The sequence below is a fragment of the Simochromis diagramma genome, unplaced genomic scaffold (genome assembly GCF_900408965.1).
Source record: "Simochromis diagramma unplaced genomic scaffold, fSimDia1.1 OVJJ01000123.1, whole genome shotgun sequence".
In the NCBI taxonomy this organism is placed as follows: Eukaryota; Metazoa; Chordata; class Actinopteri; order Cichliformes; family Cichlidae; genus Simochromis; species Simochromis diagramma.
Genome location: NW_024386778.1, coordinates 6090332 through 6107723, shown reverse-complemented (window position 1 = coordinate 6107723; position 17392 = coordinate 6090332). Strand labels below are relative to the sequence as shown.

The 17392-nt window shown below is 40.3% G+C and overlaps 3 long non-coding RNA genes across 9 annotated transcripts; 1 reads left to right on the top strand and 2 right to left on the bottom strand.

Moving 5' to 3' along the window:
• Nucleotides 1-1954: 1954 nt before the first annotated feature.
• Nucleotides 1955-3241, bottom strand: LOC120722123. Its single transcript, XR_005693360.1, has 2 exons — nt 2172-3241; nt 1955-2081 (listed from the first exon to the last, which is right to left on the bottom strand). It is a non-coding gene; the product is annotated as an uncharacterized LOC120722123 (long non-coding RNA).
• A 3318-nt stretch (nt 3242-6559) lies between these two features.
• On the bottom strand, nt 6560-11453 carry LOC120722106. Of its 7 annotated transcripts, none has more exons than XR_005693353.1 (8): nt 9965-11453; nt 8773-8863; nt 8430-8557; nt 8165-8221; nt 7922-8015; nt 7408-7784; nt 7305-7333; nt 6560-7147 (listed from the first exon to the last, which is right to left on the bottom strand). It is a non-coding gene; the product is annotated as an uncharacterized LOC120722106 (long non-coding RNA). The 7 variants fall into 7 exon arrangements; XR_005693356.1 differs by lacking the exon at nt 9965-11453 and adding an exon at nt 9566-9869; XR_005693352.1 differs by lacking the exon at nt 9965-11453 and adding an exon at nt 8950-9868.
• A 3093-nt stretch (nt 11454-14546) lies between these two features.
• Nucleotides 14547-15875, top strand: LOC120722130. Its single transcript, XR_005693363.1, has 2 exons — nt 14547-14701; nt 15654-15875. It is a non-coding gene; the product is annotated as an uncharacterized LOC120722130 (long non-coding RNA).
• The last annotated feature ends 1517 nt before the right edge of the window (nt 15876-17392 follow it).

Here is a 17392-nt window from a genome sequence, read left to right as displayed (position 1 = left end):
ACAGTGTAATTGGTGTCATGGCAATGAACTCTATGTTGTGTCAACACACCAAATATTATAGCTAAAATAAACAATGTAAAAAATATAAATGGTGCATTAGATATAGTTTTTCATCAAATTTGGGGGTTCTTGCAAAGTTCAATCTTTTAGTGAATGATTCTATGTATCCTCGGCTTAATTTCAAATATATCTCTGCTACTCTGTAACCTACACTGTTCTTTACTTTAAATTCAACACAGTACACCAGTAGTCTCATGCAACCTTTAGATGACACAGTTACGTGCCTTAGTTTGTTTTGCAGCACATTTCATAATATGAAAAAATATGTCACATGTACAGACCCAATATCTGATTTAAAAACTTGTAAGCTTTAAATTTCAAGTTAATCAAATACCACTGAGCAGTTCTTATTTTTAAATATAACCCCTCTTCTTCCTCTCCTGTCCTTTTTTTTATTCTTTTTTTTTATTCCTTCTTTTTTTATCTTTCTCCATCTCTCAGTGAAGTTCTTTTTTTTTAATCTTCCTGTGAAGCAAAGCAGCTGAAACTTTAGCTAGCAACAGGCTGCACACAAAATGTTTGTGCGTTTGCTGTTGTTTTTGGAGTTCTTTGAAACATTGCATTTGAAATTACCTGCCACTTAACAAAAAGTTACTCCCTTTATGCTTACACCGCTTCAGTATTTCTAGCTAGATGCAAAAGCACCGGGACTGCAACGTCATAGGATTGTGTTACTGTTCTGGCTCAAATCAGTTTGATGTGACGTGAAATAACTGCCCTCAAATATGTTAAACCAAAAGTTACAAGTCTGTTTTGAAAATATAAGTACAGACATTAAACATGTAGTAGTGGGACTCGCAGACTCTTATGTGGACTCCTAGGTTGACGATTTCATGAAGAGCAACAGAATCAGCACTTCTAATGAGAGTCCTAGAAAATGCTTTGACTTTGACATTGTATCAGATGACACACAGCCTGGCCTCCTTCTTCCCCATATTGGCCAAAAATCATCAGACACTCTGAACACTGAAGACAAGTCATATGTAGTGTGTATGTGTATGTGCACGTTGTCTTGCACTGAGTTCATAGTTAAAACATTGTTGCGCTGAGACACAACAGTCTGTTTCTACCGATCTGTGTGTTTCAGATGCATTTTGTTTAAAGTTCCAGGCTGAACTCGGGTCTCAAAAATGAGAAGAAAAAAAAAGGGCAAAATTCTTCTTTGTAAACTTGATTCTGTGTTACTCACTCCCCTTATCTCTGATTATTAATAATTCACATGGCTGCATTTATGCTATTCATGATCAACTGTTAATTATTATTATCCCTGTCACTTTATGAAACTACAGTATGTGCAGAAGAGCAGGTTTTTGGACAATTTCAGCATAACACCATATAATTAGAAAAAGGAAAAAATGAAAGCATATGGATTTCTGTGGACAAGACTCAAGTCACTTATTGCATAAATATGATTTGGATTGCCATGTTGTCAAGAGTGAATAATATGTCTATGCAAAACTAAATTATGTGCTACAACAACTGGGTAAAACTTGGCACCCTACAGACATATAAATTATCTCTCTTCTGCAGAAATTAAGTTTCTATCTGTCTCAGTCTTTCATCATGATCAGTGACCATTAACTTTAAGTTATATCAACAAACTGTTTTCCTTACCAAAGAGCAAGCACAGTACTTAAGCAGCCAAAACAAACACTTAAAATGTGAACTATCTACTAGACATGATTCCAGTGGGTTATACTGGTGGTGAAACAGCTTGAACAGAGACCATTTTTCTTCTACTTAGAGAAAAATGTTCTGTTTGTTGTTTAGTTGTTATAATACAGTACAAGTAATTCTTTACAGTTTTAGCTACTTAATACCCTTTGTCATCTGGTATAATGTGTTATGAAAAATACTGGTGGACTCAGGGAGCAGAACTCACGGAGGCATAGAGTTGTGGTGAAACAATTTATTTACAGTGAAGGAGATGAATTTTCAAGGACAGTGTATATACAATAAAATGTGAATGGGGACGTGGAGCTGGGACGTGCAGGTGAGGAGAGACTGGTAGCGCACTCGATCTAAGGGAAGAGGAGCAGGAGAATTAGGAGGGTCTTACCCGAAACCGAGAAAAGCATAAAAGAGACTTTACCGAGAGTTGGAGAGCTTACTTGGTACTGTTTGCCAAAAACCTCCGTAAGGGAAAGAAACCAAACAAGGCGACCCGGAGAAACCGAGAGATGAGAACCCTGGGGAGGAAACAAAACTCCTTACAGGCTCCAGTAGGCAGGCTGGCAGATTATCAGGCACTCCAGAAAAGTCAATACTCCGACACTAGTCCTCTGTCAGGCAGCTCCTGAAGAACGCTTCAGAAGAAAGCAGGTTGACAGGTAACAGGTGTGCCAGGTTCATTGAATAACTGCCCCACCTACCTATGCCAAAAAAGGAGCCACAAAACACAAACAAAATCACTAGGCAACCATAACCCAGCTCCTAACATAATGTGCTTTTTTAGATTAACTATTGATAATGTAGTGAAATTATTATTTTTTAAACAGGATGCCAATACAAAAGTGTCTAAAGTAGTGCTGTCAGCGTTAATCTCGTTAAAATGATGTTAACGCCATAACTGCATTAACGCGACAAATCTCCGTTAATGAGTTACCGAAGAGTCCTCCAAATGCGGCCTTCATTTCCCGAGATTTGAAGGCTTGGTCCGGTGTAGCCTTCGTGGTCCAACCTATCCCAAGATTCTTTGCCCGGTGGTGGCTGTGGATATTTTTTTAGGGAAAAAAAGGTGGGTGGCTGAAGCGGGGCGGCCAAAGAGTAAACTTATAAAAGTAAGTACTAAATATGATGTCACTTATTTATGTGCAAATGTTTAATAACGAAGAATATTACAAAATTACTGTTGGCCACATGTCGGCAAAATTATGTGACATTAGTAATGTTTGTACTTTCAGCCTCAACTTGGTTTTAAAGCCTTTGAAATATACACCATTCAATAGTTGGCATTCATCTTACAAGCAGGATTCACTGCACTGTTAATGTTAGCTATGTTACCCACATAGCAAAATTGGTATGGCCCGGATCTGGCCCACACAACGTGCTTACACATGGCCCAAATACCGCAAAGAATGACGGCCCTTTGGGGGCCCAGATCCGGTTTCCCAGGTGGCCCACACATGGGCCAGTACAAGGCCAGTTGCAGACACACTGGTGGTCCTGTGCTGACCCATGTGTGGAGTACCTCTGGCAAACCTGATCTGGGCCACCAAAGGGCCATCATTCTTTGCGGTATGTGGGCCATGTGTAAGTTGTGTGCAGCCACGGGCCAGTTGCAGACACACTGCTGGTCCTGTGCTGGCCCAGAACAGTTTCAGTTCTGGCCCAGAACAGTTTCAGTTCTGGCCCCAGATGTCAGCCCAATGTGTACCTTAATTCAGCCATGTAATAACAACATGTGCATAATAGCGCAAAAGTAACATGACAAAACTCTGTTCAGACAGTGATTCTAATATAACATTTTTCAACTCTCCCAGATTACTCAAAGTGCTCTATACAACATGCCACATTCACTCAACCACACACACTTTCTCTTAACTGAGTGCTTCCTAACTACATTCATACACATTCACACTCACGATATGTAGGAGCCAGGGATCAAACCACTAACCTTCCGATCAGTAGATGACCTGCTCTACCACCTGAGCTACAGCCACCCACTGGCATCGATGAGTAAACCCTTACTAGGTTTTGGATAAAGTGTAAACTCACAAACCTCTCAAACCTGCATTTGAAATGTTGGCTACCATAGCAGTATAGTATTGCAACATGGCATTTGGAATTTCTAACTAAAATAGGAAAATAGGAACATAAATAGTGCATCATTGCCAGACCTGGCCCACATCTGGTTGACATACACCCTGCCATAACACCGGTCAGTCAGAAGTGCCAGCTTGATGCCGGATCCCGGCCAGAGCTGTTTTCTATGGGCCTGGCCCACATAAACCAAACCATAATCGGGCCAGATATGGCATGCCATCACATAAACAGTGGCGTCATTGCCAGGCCTGGTTGACATACGTCTTATCATGCCAGAAGTCAGCCAGCAGTGCCGTCTTGATACCAGATCCGGGCCAGACCAGCTTGCTATGTGGGTATATTGCGGCCTCTGTTCGGTGGTGTCGAGCCAAACGGACTTTAACGTGTGTTTGAACGAGCTGACGGTTCACTCGTTAAGCTGAAAGAAAGATGCTTTAATCACAGGAGTCACACATGTGTCCACTGTACCATCTGGGAACTCTTCTTGTTTAGCACTCGTAATAACACAAACACTAAATCCTCCTGTTTGTAGCAGTGTATACACCTGAGACTGTCACCTGTCTGTCTGTCCTGCACTCTCTCTCTTTTTCTTTCTCTCTGATTGTGGAATAAAAGTATGAACATGTATTTATAAGTTACACTTGTGTTTGAATCCTGCAGCTTATCACACATTTGATTTCCATGTGTGACAACTGCAAGTGTCCAGAGTGAGGACAGACTGAGGGACCCACTGCTGCACATCATCTGTGAGGCTTTGCACCCCTGATGATCCACCAGGACAAACTCAGCAGTGTGTGAGGAAGAGGAGGAGGAAGAGCCAGCAGCAGCTGACAGATGGAGAGAATAGACAGACTGTTCCCTGTTTGTGAAGGACTGCTAGAAAAGTTTAAAATAACTAATTGTCTGTCCTGAATCAGTCTTATTAGGTAATGTTCAAATAATTTGATCATTCCAGTGTTTTCAGTGTGGGAGAAAGTACTCAGGGCCTTCAAGTTACACACTATGAAAGGCAACAACAAGTTTAATATTCAGAAACCTAAAGTATGTATCAGCAGCAGAACGGACCTAAAAAAAAAGAGTTCATGTTTTTTTCGGGTGTATGAAGCTGTTTGTATTTTGGATTAGTAGTACTGCTGTATTTCTTGCATCATATTGCTGTAATTGTTTATATGCTTTATATATTCTGAGGTAAGTTGATCTATAGTGTTACATCATATTAAAGCATATGGATTTCTGTGGACAAGACTCAAGTCACTTATTGCATAAATATGATTTGGATTGCCATGTTGTCAAGAGTGAATAATATGTCTATGCAAAACTAAATTATGTGCTAAAACAACTGGGTGAAACTTGGCACCCTACAGACATATAAATTATCTCTCTTCTGCAGAAATTAAGTTTCTATCTGTGTCAGTCTTTCATCATGATCAGTGACCATGAACTTTAAGTTATATCAACAAACTGTTTTCCTTACCAAAGAGCAAGCACAGTACTTAAGCAGCCAAAACAAACACTTAAAATGTGAACTATCTACTAGACATGATTCCAGTGGGTTATACTGGTGGTGAAACAGCTTGAACAGAGACCATTTTTCTTCTACTTAGAGAAAAATGTTCTGTTTGTTGTTTAGTTGTTATAATACAGTACAAGTAATTCTTTACAGAATATTAACTAACTAACTAATAGCTAACTTTATTAACTAATCGTGACACTAAATTGGGATACAGCCTAAGTCTCCCTAGCCCTTGTCCTATGTGCAGTGTGTCAAGTCTTGCTTTCCCTTGCTTTGTTAGGTCTGACTTGTCCCAGCTGTGTTCCTACCTGTTCCCCATCCTCTCGTTGTCCTGCTTGTGTATTTAAGCCCTGTGTTTTTGTCTGTCCAGTATTGCGCTGTACCCTCACCGTACTGTGTTTACTCCCTTTGTGGTCCTGGCTTAGTTCTAGTTCTCAGTTCCTGGTTTGCTTTCCCAGTTTGTGTTGTTTTATTTTCTAGTTTCCAGTTTAGTCTGTAGTTTCCATGTTCAAGGTTTTGGTTAGTTTTTGTGAGTTTACTTTAGATGGAAAGTCTTCCCAGCAATAAAAGCTGCCGCTCATTCCATGTACGAGTCCTGCATTTGGGTCCTGTTGACCGTGACAAAGTGGCTTAAACAAACAAACAAACAAACAAACAAACAAACAAACAAACAAAAACACATTCTTCTGAAAATGGTCAGGTACAAAGATTGGACTGAAAATGAGTTTAAAAATAGCCAAACATCTGGATTTTTTTAAACTATTGTTTAAGACCACTATTAAAAATACAAGACAGGAAGAAAAATAAAGAAACAAAGAAATGAGGGATGTCTCAAGACTTTACAGTACAGCAAATCCAATAATTGGTAATAGTATTTCTGAGATCTCTTTATCATGCTGTCAGACTAGGAAACCTGAAAATAAATTATAACAAACACAAACAAAAACAGAAACAGATGAAACACACAGAGAGACTGTGACTTATTCCCTAAAGATACCATCTCATATCTTTACACAGCACATGTGTTTTGATCCAACCCGTTCTCACTCCCAAAGCGTAACATTTTACGCTAGGTGACAAATCGTCACCATATTACGTTTTTGGCTACCCACCACGTTCCTAAATGACGACCTCGGAAAAAAGAGGAAATATGAGAACCGTCTGGAATGAATCTACACATGTTTTGTGTGCTTTTGCAGCATTTTTCTTATTGCTGGTGTTTTCTTAAGTTGCAGTAGCCTCTCAGGGCCACCGTACAACTGAGTTCCTAGTCTCCACGATGGCCTAATCTCCTCATGTGTATTTAAAGCCCCAGTTTGCTTCTGTTCTTTGTTATGTTCTATGTTCCTTAGAGGCTAGTTTGTGAGTTCCAGGTTTTTAGTGTTGCCTGAATTATTTTGTGTTTTGCATTTTGGCCTGCTAAGGTCAGCAATAAAGCTGCTTTTTGAGTTTAACATGGATTTGAGTTCTGCACTTGGATCCTACTTTGCCAACAGTTATCCTTGAAAATATGTCTCACTGTAATGCAACATAAACAACTCTTCATTCATCACTTTAATTTCTCAGAAATGATGTCTCAAGATATTGCATTTGTGTTTTGACCTCTTACTTCAGGTTTTACGATTCATGGTGTGGTCTACTGATTTTATTTTTGGCTTAACTTTCTTATCTTTTGGATGCTTTTTCAGTTAGTGTCATGCATTTACAATTTTTTAGAGAATAAGAAGAAGTGTTTTTAACTCTGGGTGTAGTGGGAGATCTCACCGAGTTCTAATTGGTTTGAGTCTCCGCAGGGTTTGAACTCAGTCCCTGAAAAACAGACAATAGTGCGGCTACATCTAGTGGAAAACCATTTCTATGAAGGCAGTTTAGTTCTTGTTAACACTCCCTCAAAGATGAGCGGTTTATTTAATTGTCTTTTTAGTGGCAGATATAGGAATATTTAATTATATGTTTCAAAACTCACAGGATTTTCATTCTTCTGCATTTTGTTTCCTGGAAAGACAAAAACAGTCAACTCTAACATTCATAGAACAACTTACAAATGTTGTATCTGTAAATGTTCTCACCTTTCATTCTTTTCCTTATGATGAGACACACAGCTGTTATCAGCAGTGCGACCAAACCAATAGCTCCATCGATGTACCACAAAATAGCTGCGATAAAGCAGACAAAACAAATTTGAAACATTTTTGCATGTTAATGTTTGAAAAACTTTTCACACCATTTAACAGCCATGATACTCAAGTGAACAATGTTTCCTGCCAAAACCACACCATCATATCAAATGTTACATCTTATGTTTCCTATAGGATAGGTAAGTGATTTTCTGTCATCAAAATGTAAATAATATTCATTAGGAAAAAAGATGTAAACTAAAGTATGCACTCTCCTTTTGTGCTGCTTTCAGTTTTTCTCGCTGGTTCCTTTGTTGTGTTTGCTTCAGCTGAGTAAATGACAAAACCAAACCAAAAAGTGTGTCATTATTTCACAAGTTGTTAATGAAAAAAAAAAGATCTTAAAAATTTAAAATCTATCAAACTAATATTTGAGGTCATCTTAAACAGTTGATCGTGAGCTCACCTGTTTCCTCACCTGAGGGCTGAGGGCTGAAGGTAAATGGCTGCACTCTTCCTGTGTGTATCAGTCACCTCACACTTCACTGTGTTGTATCCTGCTGAGTAAATAGGGTAATACTTTATAACAGAGAGAGAACATTTCACCTCAATAATCAATCTGTCTGGTTTAGTTGTGGCCTTTTCACCGATCTGTCAAAGTTTGATCAGCTGTGCTGTTAGTTTCTTGAAATAAAAAAACATTTAGTACCATCACAGTTATTCTGGTCATCACATTTAGACGAGGCTGAATGACGTCATCAACAATCTTCATTGAAGAAAACCAATAAAAAACATTAGAATACAGCACTTTTTACAATAAGAGTGAAAATCAATTTAGAAACAACTTTATAAACATGCTTCCCTGAAACAGCAGATCATGCTCAGCTGTCTTATTCATGTTATTAGTAAGTGATTGTAATAATATTGATACGATTATTATTTCACTGCTATAAAAATGTTTCCTGTATTCTTACCTACAATCTGAATCATCAGCATCAGACATAAAAACATTTGAATCCATCTGAATTCATCCATTCTGCTTCTCTGTCTCACTTCGTTCTTGTTCTCAGTCTCAACTGTCACAGTCTCTGAACTGATGACCCTTGATGAATACATTTAAATATTAGACAAAGATGACACAAATAAACACAAAATGCAATTCCTAAATTAAGTTGTTTATTATTAAGAGGGAAAAAACCTATATGGCCCTGTGTTAGACCAAGTTAAATGTGCGACAGTGTCAAAGTGCTATATACAAGGGTGCAGGGATCAGGTCTCCAGGGAATCTGCAGGGAAAAGCAGGGGGAACACACTCACTCTCCTTCTGTCTCTCTTGGCGTCTCACCAGTCTCTCACTCCTCTCTCGTACCGGGAATTTCTGTAAGGAACAAGGGCAGGTCCAGGGTGTCTGTACACAGGGAAACGACGTGTTAGCACAAGATTCAAAATCCAAGAGAACTAGATTACTAGTGTCCTAGCCAGGACTTCACTAACATGAGTCAAGCAACAATCCAGCAAAGAGCAGTCTAACTTCTTCCCGTAAGTACAGGCCGGTTAATGAGACGCAAGTGTTCACCATCTCCCAGGTATGTAGGCCAAAGGCGGGAGCCCACAATGGCCTCCGCCCAGGCGATAGAGGGAGAGAAAAGGAGAGAAAAACAATACCAAAGCCCACTTGTAGCAGAATATTTCTCAGGCAGACAGTGACACTATAGTTTTTAAACATAACAAAAATCAGACGACGACTGGTTTGATTTAACTGTGGTGATGTTTAGATTGCTCGAGTTGAAAAACGTGTTGCTGTCCAGTTTGTGTGAAGTCAGCATTACAAAGAAAATGCAACAACCTATTAACAAAAAGTCCTTATATTTACTGTGATAGTTGACCTGCTGCACTCTTGGTCTTAAAGCAATTAGTGTTGTTTTAAGCATTAGAAAATGAGAAACAGTAATGTTAAATATATATGTATCACAATGGAGTGGACTTTGAGAGATAATTTTATCTACTCTGCAGCATAAGCTGAAAAACCAAGGCAGGATCCATGAAGCTGAAACACGTCAGCAGAAGGAGGAAAAGGTGGTGAGGCAGGAAAAAGAGACTAAGAAGGTACCTCAGACCACCAGGGTGGAGAGAGACTCATGGTTGAATTATGAGGTACAGTAAGCCTGAAAAGACAGGAGTGCTTCAGCTCGCTGTGTCGTTGTCAAAGAATGACAAAGAAAGAATCTAGTTGTCGTTCTGCAGAGGCAGCCCTCTCCGCCCATCCCAACCTTGCAGAAAAAGCTGGCAAATCTTGCGCCATCTAGGCCCTCCTCTGTTTTTAGCCAGCGCTCGTCTAGAACTCTGAGTAACTCACTGCAAATTTTTTCACATTTTGCCCTGTATGACAACTCTATAAATAAAAAAAAAATTGCATTGCATTCACAGAATTGCTCAGTGTCAGCACCAAACCACCCACCACCCAATGAAATTCCCAGCCAGCAGGGTAAGATTTGTGCAAATTATAAACCTTTATTTTCCCGATCCCTGCCCCGCCTTCAGTCCCCTGTTGTGCTTCAGATGATCAACAGGAAGTGTTCAGAGTGCTGTCAGCCTTACGTTGGTGTCTGAGGAAAGAGCGGTGACAACTGGAGGTTCAGATGGGTTGCACAGATTCACACGAGACCCACTACAATCTGGTAAACAGGTATTGCAGTCAGGCACCACTGAACAGCAGGGTAATGTGTGCAGGCATAAGATGCCAGAACAACAGGGATTTCTATCTTTTGTGCCAAGCTTAGAATCAGTCATTTAGATTCATTTGCTGCTATGTTGAATTTAACCCAGTTAACCCCCAGATGTGGTGAGGCAAAGACACGATACTAACTCTGGGCTGTTAACGTGTGATCTTAATTTGATATTCGTAGTGAAGAATGTATTCAGTACAATGTTTTACAAGACATTTATTCATCTGTGCTTGTATTCAAGTTTACAGCAAATCATCTGAGAAATGCCTTTGAACTGGTGCCTGTTTCTGGGCTTTTCTTTTGACACAAACTGCTCACAAAGAAGGACGAATGCTTTAGGGAACAAAAGCTTTGGAATGTATTCTGCAAGTACAGGTCAAACGTAATAGCCTCATTGTTTTATAGCAATGCTGAATTAACTTATGTCACTGCAGGACAGTGCAGCCAGTGGGGCTAATTGTCACTGGCGTGCACAGATAGAGACGAGGTGGTGCTGAAGCACTTGCCCTTTTGCCCTCAGTCCAAAAAAGTGCCCTTTTGAAAGACGTGATTTTTTTTTTTTTAAAGCTGCGCGATTTAAAAAGGTGTGAAAATAATGGCTTGATTTGTGCCCCTTCTTCAAAGACACCCGAACCCTGTCGCTTTTTCACTGTCACCGTGTCACGTGAACACGCTTGCAGTTCATTTGTTGTGAGGCGTGTAGCAGCGGCATGACATAGGACTACTTGGAGTAGGCATAGTAGGCTAACTATAGCGACTGGGAGCCACGGCGGACAACACGGCAGCTCTTTCCCTTCCCAACCAGTCAGGTAACCCATGAATCGAGTGAAATTATTCTGTTTGCCCTCTAAGACCAACCTGCAATTGTTTTGTTGTGAAGTAGCCTGTCAGAAACTGCACATGACAAACTTTGCCAGCTTGCCCCCTCCATCCATCCATATGGATAAACAAAAAAACGACACATTTAAAATGTAACCTAAACCATTTAGGCAACCCCCACTCTCCATCAATTCCGACCTGATTGTGACAGAACAGTGACGTTGTTATTGGTAGTTTGAAGGGTACGGTGTTGGGGGTGGTGCATGTTAAAAGTTTTGAGAAGCACTGGTTAGACATGTTAATTTTTTTTGGTGTAACATATTGGCAACATTAACACATTAATTTGCTAAAGGAAAAATAGGCAGTTCCCAATTGCCTGTGAAAACGACCATTCTGCCCTGTTCTTGTAATGACCACAGTCAGTCTTATTCGTTCGTTCGAAAGAAAGGGATCTACAACAGGCAGCCCAGGGAAGCAGTTCTCTGCTCTCCTGGATGAAAGCAAAGGAAAATGAAGATGAAAGGGCAGAGTCAAGGGCAGAGTCAGGTTCTATTTTAATGTTTTAATGTAACCTGCTCCTTGCAGTTAATTCTATTGAAAAATCTTAAAAGCTGTTCACACTTAGTTTTTAATGAACTTAATCAGCAGGCATTGAGCTAACTATTATTTTGTACCTACGAAAGTTATTTCTATGTTACAAGACTTGCAGTATGGGTTATTATTAAAACTATCTGTTTAAGCTTATTATTATGATAAATAATAATACTATTATTATTATTATTGTTCCATTGTAGTCAGTCACAGCAGGGAAGCAGCTCTATGCCATCTACCAGCATAGCAGAAGAGGGAGATATAGAAACAGATGAAGCCGCGACCAATGCAGCAACAGGTTCAGTTAGGCCTACAGACACTGATGTAGTGCTCTCTGAAGACCACAATGAGGAAGAACAGATCGATCACATAATGTCAAAGTTAGCAGCTTTACAATACCCAACAGATCCAACACACATCCATACATTTAAAATAAAGCTGCAATGACAGATACGTTTCAATGTGCTGCAATGTGGGCCCATGTCAGCCTGATATACCTTACCCAAAAACTGAGGGGAGATCATTCCAGAAACAGTGGTTTTCTGCTAATGTGTGGCTGGAATACTCACCCACTGCTAATTCAATGCATTGTTTTAGTTGTCGGCTTTTCCTCTCGGATGAAAAATATAAAAGCAGAACAGCCTGGACAACTGATGGCATCAGAAAGTGGAGTACTGCTCTTGAAAAAATCAAACAACACTCCAGCGCAGAGATGCACATGACAAGCATGGTTAGATGGATCAATTTCCAGAAAAAGGCCCTTCAGTCTGCATTTGATGTTTCAGACGTAAAAGGGGTGGAAGTTAGAGAGCGAGAGAGGCAGACAAACAAAGAAATCCTGACAAGATTAATTGACCTAACAGTGTATCTTGCACGTCAGGGACAAGCATTCCGAGGTCATGATGAGAGTGAGTCCAGTGATAACCGTGGCAATTTTCGTGAATTAGTCAATGTATTTTCCCGCTACGATAGTGTGCTGAAAATGCATTTGGAAAAAATTGCCACAGTTAAAGCCACCAAGACAAGGCCCCAGGTGTCACTGCTTTCCAACAGAAGTCAAAATGACATCATTGCAGCACTAGGAACTTACATCAGGAAGGAGATACAACGTGAAATAAAAGAGGCTGAAATGTATTCCATTCTACTTGATGAAACCTCTGATGTTTCACACAAAGAGCAAGTGTCATTTGTTGTGCGATATTTTCATCATATGCAAATAAAGGAGAGATTCATCGAAGTATGCAATGTTGATACAACTACAGGCCAGGAGCTGGAGAATACAGTGTTCTTGCTTCTGCAAAAGAATGGCCTAGAGATGAAGAACATGTATGGTCAAGGCTATGATGGAGCAGCCAACATGAGTGGCATGTATAAAGGTCTCCAAGCTAGAATCCGTGCACACAATGAGAAGGCCCTCTATGTGCACTGCAAAGCCCATTGCCTCAATTTGGTACTAGTGGAGGCATCAAAGTCCAGCAAGCATTTTGTGACATTTTTCAACTTGGTGGAGAAATTGTATGCCTTTTGCTCAGGCTCCCCAAAGCGTCATGCTGCCTTGGTCAAATTTCAGGAGTCTCTCTTTCCTGGACAACGTGTTATGGAGCTCCAGCAGCTGTCAGATACTCGATGGGCTTGCAGGGAAAAAGCACTGAAGGCACTTCAGAGAAATTTGAAAGCCATTTTGATGCTCCTTGATGACATCAGTGACAGTGACCCACCTAACCTGGCCCAAGGTGATGCTCAGATGTACAGAAATGCCATTAATTTTATGTTCATTCTCTGCATGGAAATCACCACACCAGTATTCGAAGTCACTGCTTTGGCATCAGATTCTCTGCAGGAAGAAGGGTTGGACCATTCCACTGCCTACAAGGTAATTGATGGTGTGCTTCACACATTGCAAACCATGAGGTCTGAGGAGAAATTTGGAGAGATATTTAGATGTGCATCAGAGAAGGCAGAGAGTTTCAACATTCCAGTACCTACCGTGGTGCTTGGTCAGGAGAGAAAGCGGAAAGTTCCAGTGCGTTTCCAACACAGCACCACAGTGTCTCAAGTAGGTGCTCAGTTTGAGTCAGTGGAGGCATATTTCAGGAGTGGTGTATATTTCACCTTTCTGGACATCATGACTGGGGAACTGAACAGGAGGTTCAAAGGGGACAATACTGGAAGCCCAACGGCCAGAATCATTCAGTCCTTCCAGCCCTTAACTGTGCATGCTAACTGGGTAGGCCCACCAAACCCAGAAGCCATTGAAGCTGTCCACATCCTCTGTGAATTCTATGGAGAAGATGAGGACCAGCTCAAAACAGAATTAAAGGTCTTCCACTCCAGCTTTAGTTCAAAAGACCTCAGAGAAATATTTCTGATACTGAGGGAAAACAATGGCCAGCTGATCTTTCCTGCCTTTGTCAAAATGATTCAGATCTACGCAACACTACCAGTGACAACTGCGACAGTTGAAAGATCCTTTTCAAAGCTAAAAATAATCAAAAATAAACTAAGAAGTTTGTGTGGAGAAGAAAGGTTGTCTGATCTCCTCTTGTTGGCCATTGAGAAAGATGTGGAGATCAATTACAACCAGGTCATCAACATCTACAAAGACATGGCACCAAGAAGGATGCTTCTTTAGAGCAGTACACTCCATTTAATGGACACTTGAGAATATGTATGTATATGGTTTAGAGTTGGATACAGATTTTATCTTTTTGTGGTGTGATTTTTGATTTTTAGAGAATGTTTTGAAATAAAAGTCAAATTGCATTTAACCTGTGCAATTTTTTTATTATAAAAAGAAAAGGTTTTCCACATATGCAAAAAGTGCCCTTTTTTCCCCCTGGAGCACTTGCCCCCCAAAATGTCTGTGCACGCCACTGCTAATTGTTATAGTCACTGTGCACGACAAGAAAGCATTTGACATGGTGAACTGCTGCCACGGTTTTAGAGGGACGTCTGTTTGTAATTAGAAGTAGTTGTTCTGTTTAATTTGGGGTTTTTCTCCTTTGCTTCTGCGTAGAAGACGACCAATCTGCACATCGAGAAGCTGTCCTGTCTTCAGCTAGGAGTCCTTCTCCAGCTGCTGCACATGCTAACAGGCAAAACATCAGGGAGTAATACAGGCTTTTAATGCTTATGTGAACCACAGGCGTGCTTATAATGTATCAACCTGCAGTGAGACTGTAAAAGCAAAATCTTTCTTGATTTAATTTTCATTGCACAAATAATAACAGATTCAGGAATGTATTCAAGGAAGAGACTGGCAAAGAAAGAGTGGGATAGTCAGGGAGCTGAAGGAAGGAGTACTAAAAGGCTAGGGGCACAGCAAAGAGAGAGGTGTCACTGGCACAGGAAAAGGCTTGTAGTGAGTTGTATGTGAGGCTGGACACTAAGGAGAAAATGATTTTTAATGAATGCCAAGGCACATAAATTGTCCTGGAAGAGAGTAACCAAGTATAGAGATGGAAATGTGCTAATGTGAAGAATGTGTGTTGAGAAGAGAGAAGGAGTACTTTGGATGAAAATTGAATTAGAGAAGGAAGCGAGGCAACTCTGAAGAGGATGGAGACGGGAGGCATAGAGAGGGTAGGAGTGAAGGTTATGATAAGGTGCGAAGAGAGTAACTGTGGTGCTGGATTTGTGGATGTAGTGAAGGTGGACATGCAGGGGGTTGGTGTGACTGAGGAGGATGCTAGAAATAGAGAGATGGAGGCGGATGATCCACTGTAGCGACCTCTAAAGGGAGCAGCCGAAAGAAGAAGAAGCACAAATAATTCTAATCATGCTTTTCTTTTATTCTCAGTACTAAGCTATGTAAAGGAAGTCAAGGTTGTTTCCTCCTACAATCACTTTGTAGATGGTTTAGACTTGTTTAGATTGGTGCTCTGTCTCCCTTTATCCAAACTAAAACTTTGATGGGGTTTTTTTTATCTTCACTAAACATTTTTTTGCTTTGTGTTTATTATTGTGCTACTGCAAGTATTTCATATATTAGTCAGTTGATTGTTACTGTAGGGCAGCTCTAGGACAATCCCTGATGGGATGTAGCTTGCTTTTATCCAGCAGATACGACATCTCATGAGGAGGTTCGAACCCTGTACCCTGACCTTCCCACTGACGCACAAAGTCTGGACATCCAGAAGCAGGCCCTTCTACGTGAACAACAGCACAACAGTTTCTATTTCTTTTAATATTAGAAGTCAGTTATTCATTAATGAATACAAATGGTGACTGAAGTTATTTAGACAGGACATTAAACAATAAACTTCCAATAAATTATGAACAATGTGTGACTGAATGTGTTCAGTGAAAGACTTTGAAAATATCGCAGCATAAAACCAGTGTAAAAGTACTCAGACTACTTTTGGGGGTATTTATTTGATGATGCAACCAGAAAATGTGCAGGTTGTGAGTTTAACATTTTCAACACTGGAGAAGAAGTACATGTACACAGACTAGCTAATGACAAACATTTTTTTTAAATTAACCTTTATTTAAACAGGTTGTTCATTTTTCTGAGCTTATCTGGTGTCTAGTTTCGGTGGCAGTAGCATAAGCAGAGAAGACCCAGACCTTACTCTCCCGAGCCAGCTCCTCCATTATTTGGGGGACACTGAGGCATTCTCTGCTGAGTGCTGTGATCTCCCCAACATGTCCTGGGTGTGTCCTGTCTGTCCTGGTGGGACATGCCTGGAACATCTCACCCAGGAGGCGCTCAAGAGGCACCCTTGTCAGATGCCTGAACCTCCTCAACTGGCTCGTTTAGATGTAGAGGAGTAGCAGTTAACTCGGAATGAGACAGACAGCACCTACTGCTGGGGTGGGCCTACAGGAGGGAGAGCTCATGTCGTTTCTTCAGGACACATCACTGGACCCCAAGAAGCTCTGCCCTGAGCTCCCTTTGGCTGCTGGGGTCGGCATACGTTCAACTTTAAAATCACTCTTGGTTCTTGGCTAGCTTTGTGTTAGCATCCTTTGTGTACTGATGCTTGCAAGAAGCTAAAGTTGCTTTGGCAGAATTTTCTTTCTCATATATGCACACATAAGGAGAGAGATGTTTTATAAGCTTTAGTCATCACTGTGCACTTTTCCTGATTCACACAAAGTACAGCAATCTGGCACCTTCCCACAGGGTCTTGCACGAGTATTAAACATGTTCATTTGTGCTTTGGACTGTCACCAGATTTCTTCTAGAAGTTTCTTGCCAGTCAGCAACTATCTTGGCAACACCACTTGAGTTTGTGTGTTGCATGCTAACACCATTATCATATGTGTAATAATACTAAAGCTTCATCTTATGCACACACAAAAAACAAATATGGCTCCTTCGTGCAGAGTTTTCTGGTATGTTCATTTATGCTTCCCAATTTAAAAAAAAGAAAAAAAAAGAAAAAGCAAACTTCTTGCTTCTCAGCCACTGCGGCCACATCCTCACTGTTTTTTAGACAGTTATATAAACATACTGTGAGTGAGTCATAAGCTTAAATACAATAGTTGAAGGAACAAAAACTTAATGTTTAAAAATACCAGTCAAATCTGATTAAAGTAAATAAATAATAAGTATACAATGTAGTTTTAAGACTTATCTCAATGTTTCGTAACATTAATGTTCTATGAACTCGTGAGTCCAGAAATCTGAATGTCATGAAAAGTATTTATTATTCGTGTGTTGCGGCCTTTTACATTCCAAACACCAAAAAAGTCCAAGAAAAGGCCGTGGGTGGCAACGGGAGGTTTGTTTTAGAACGCACTTCTGACTCCATTGTTTAAAAATCATATGTGGTTTATTTCGTGCAAAATTATAA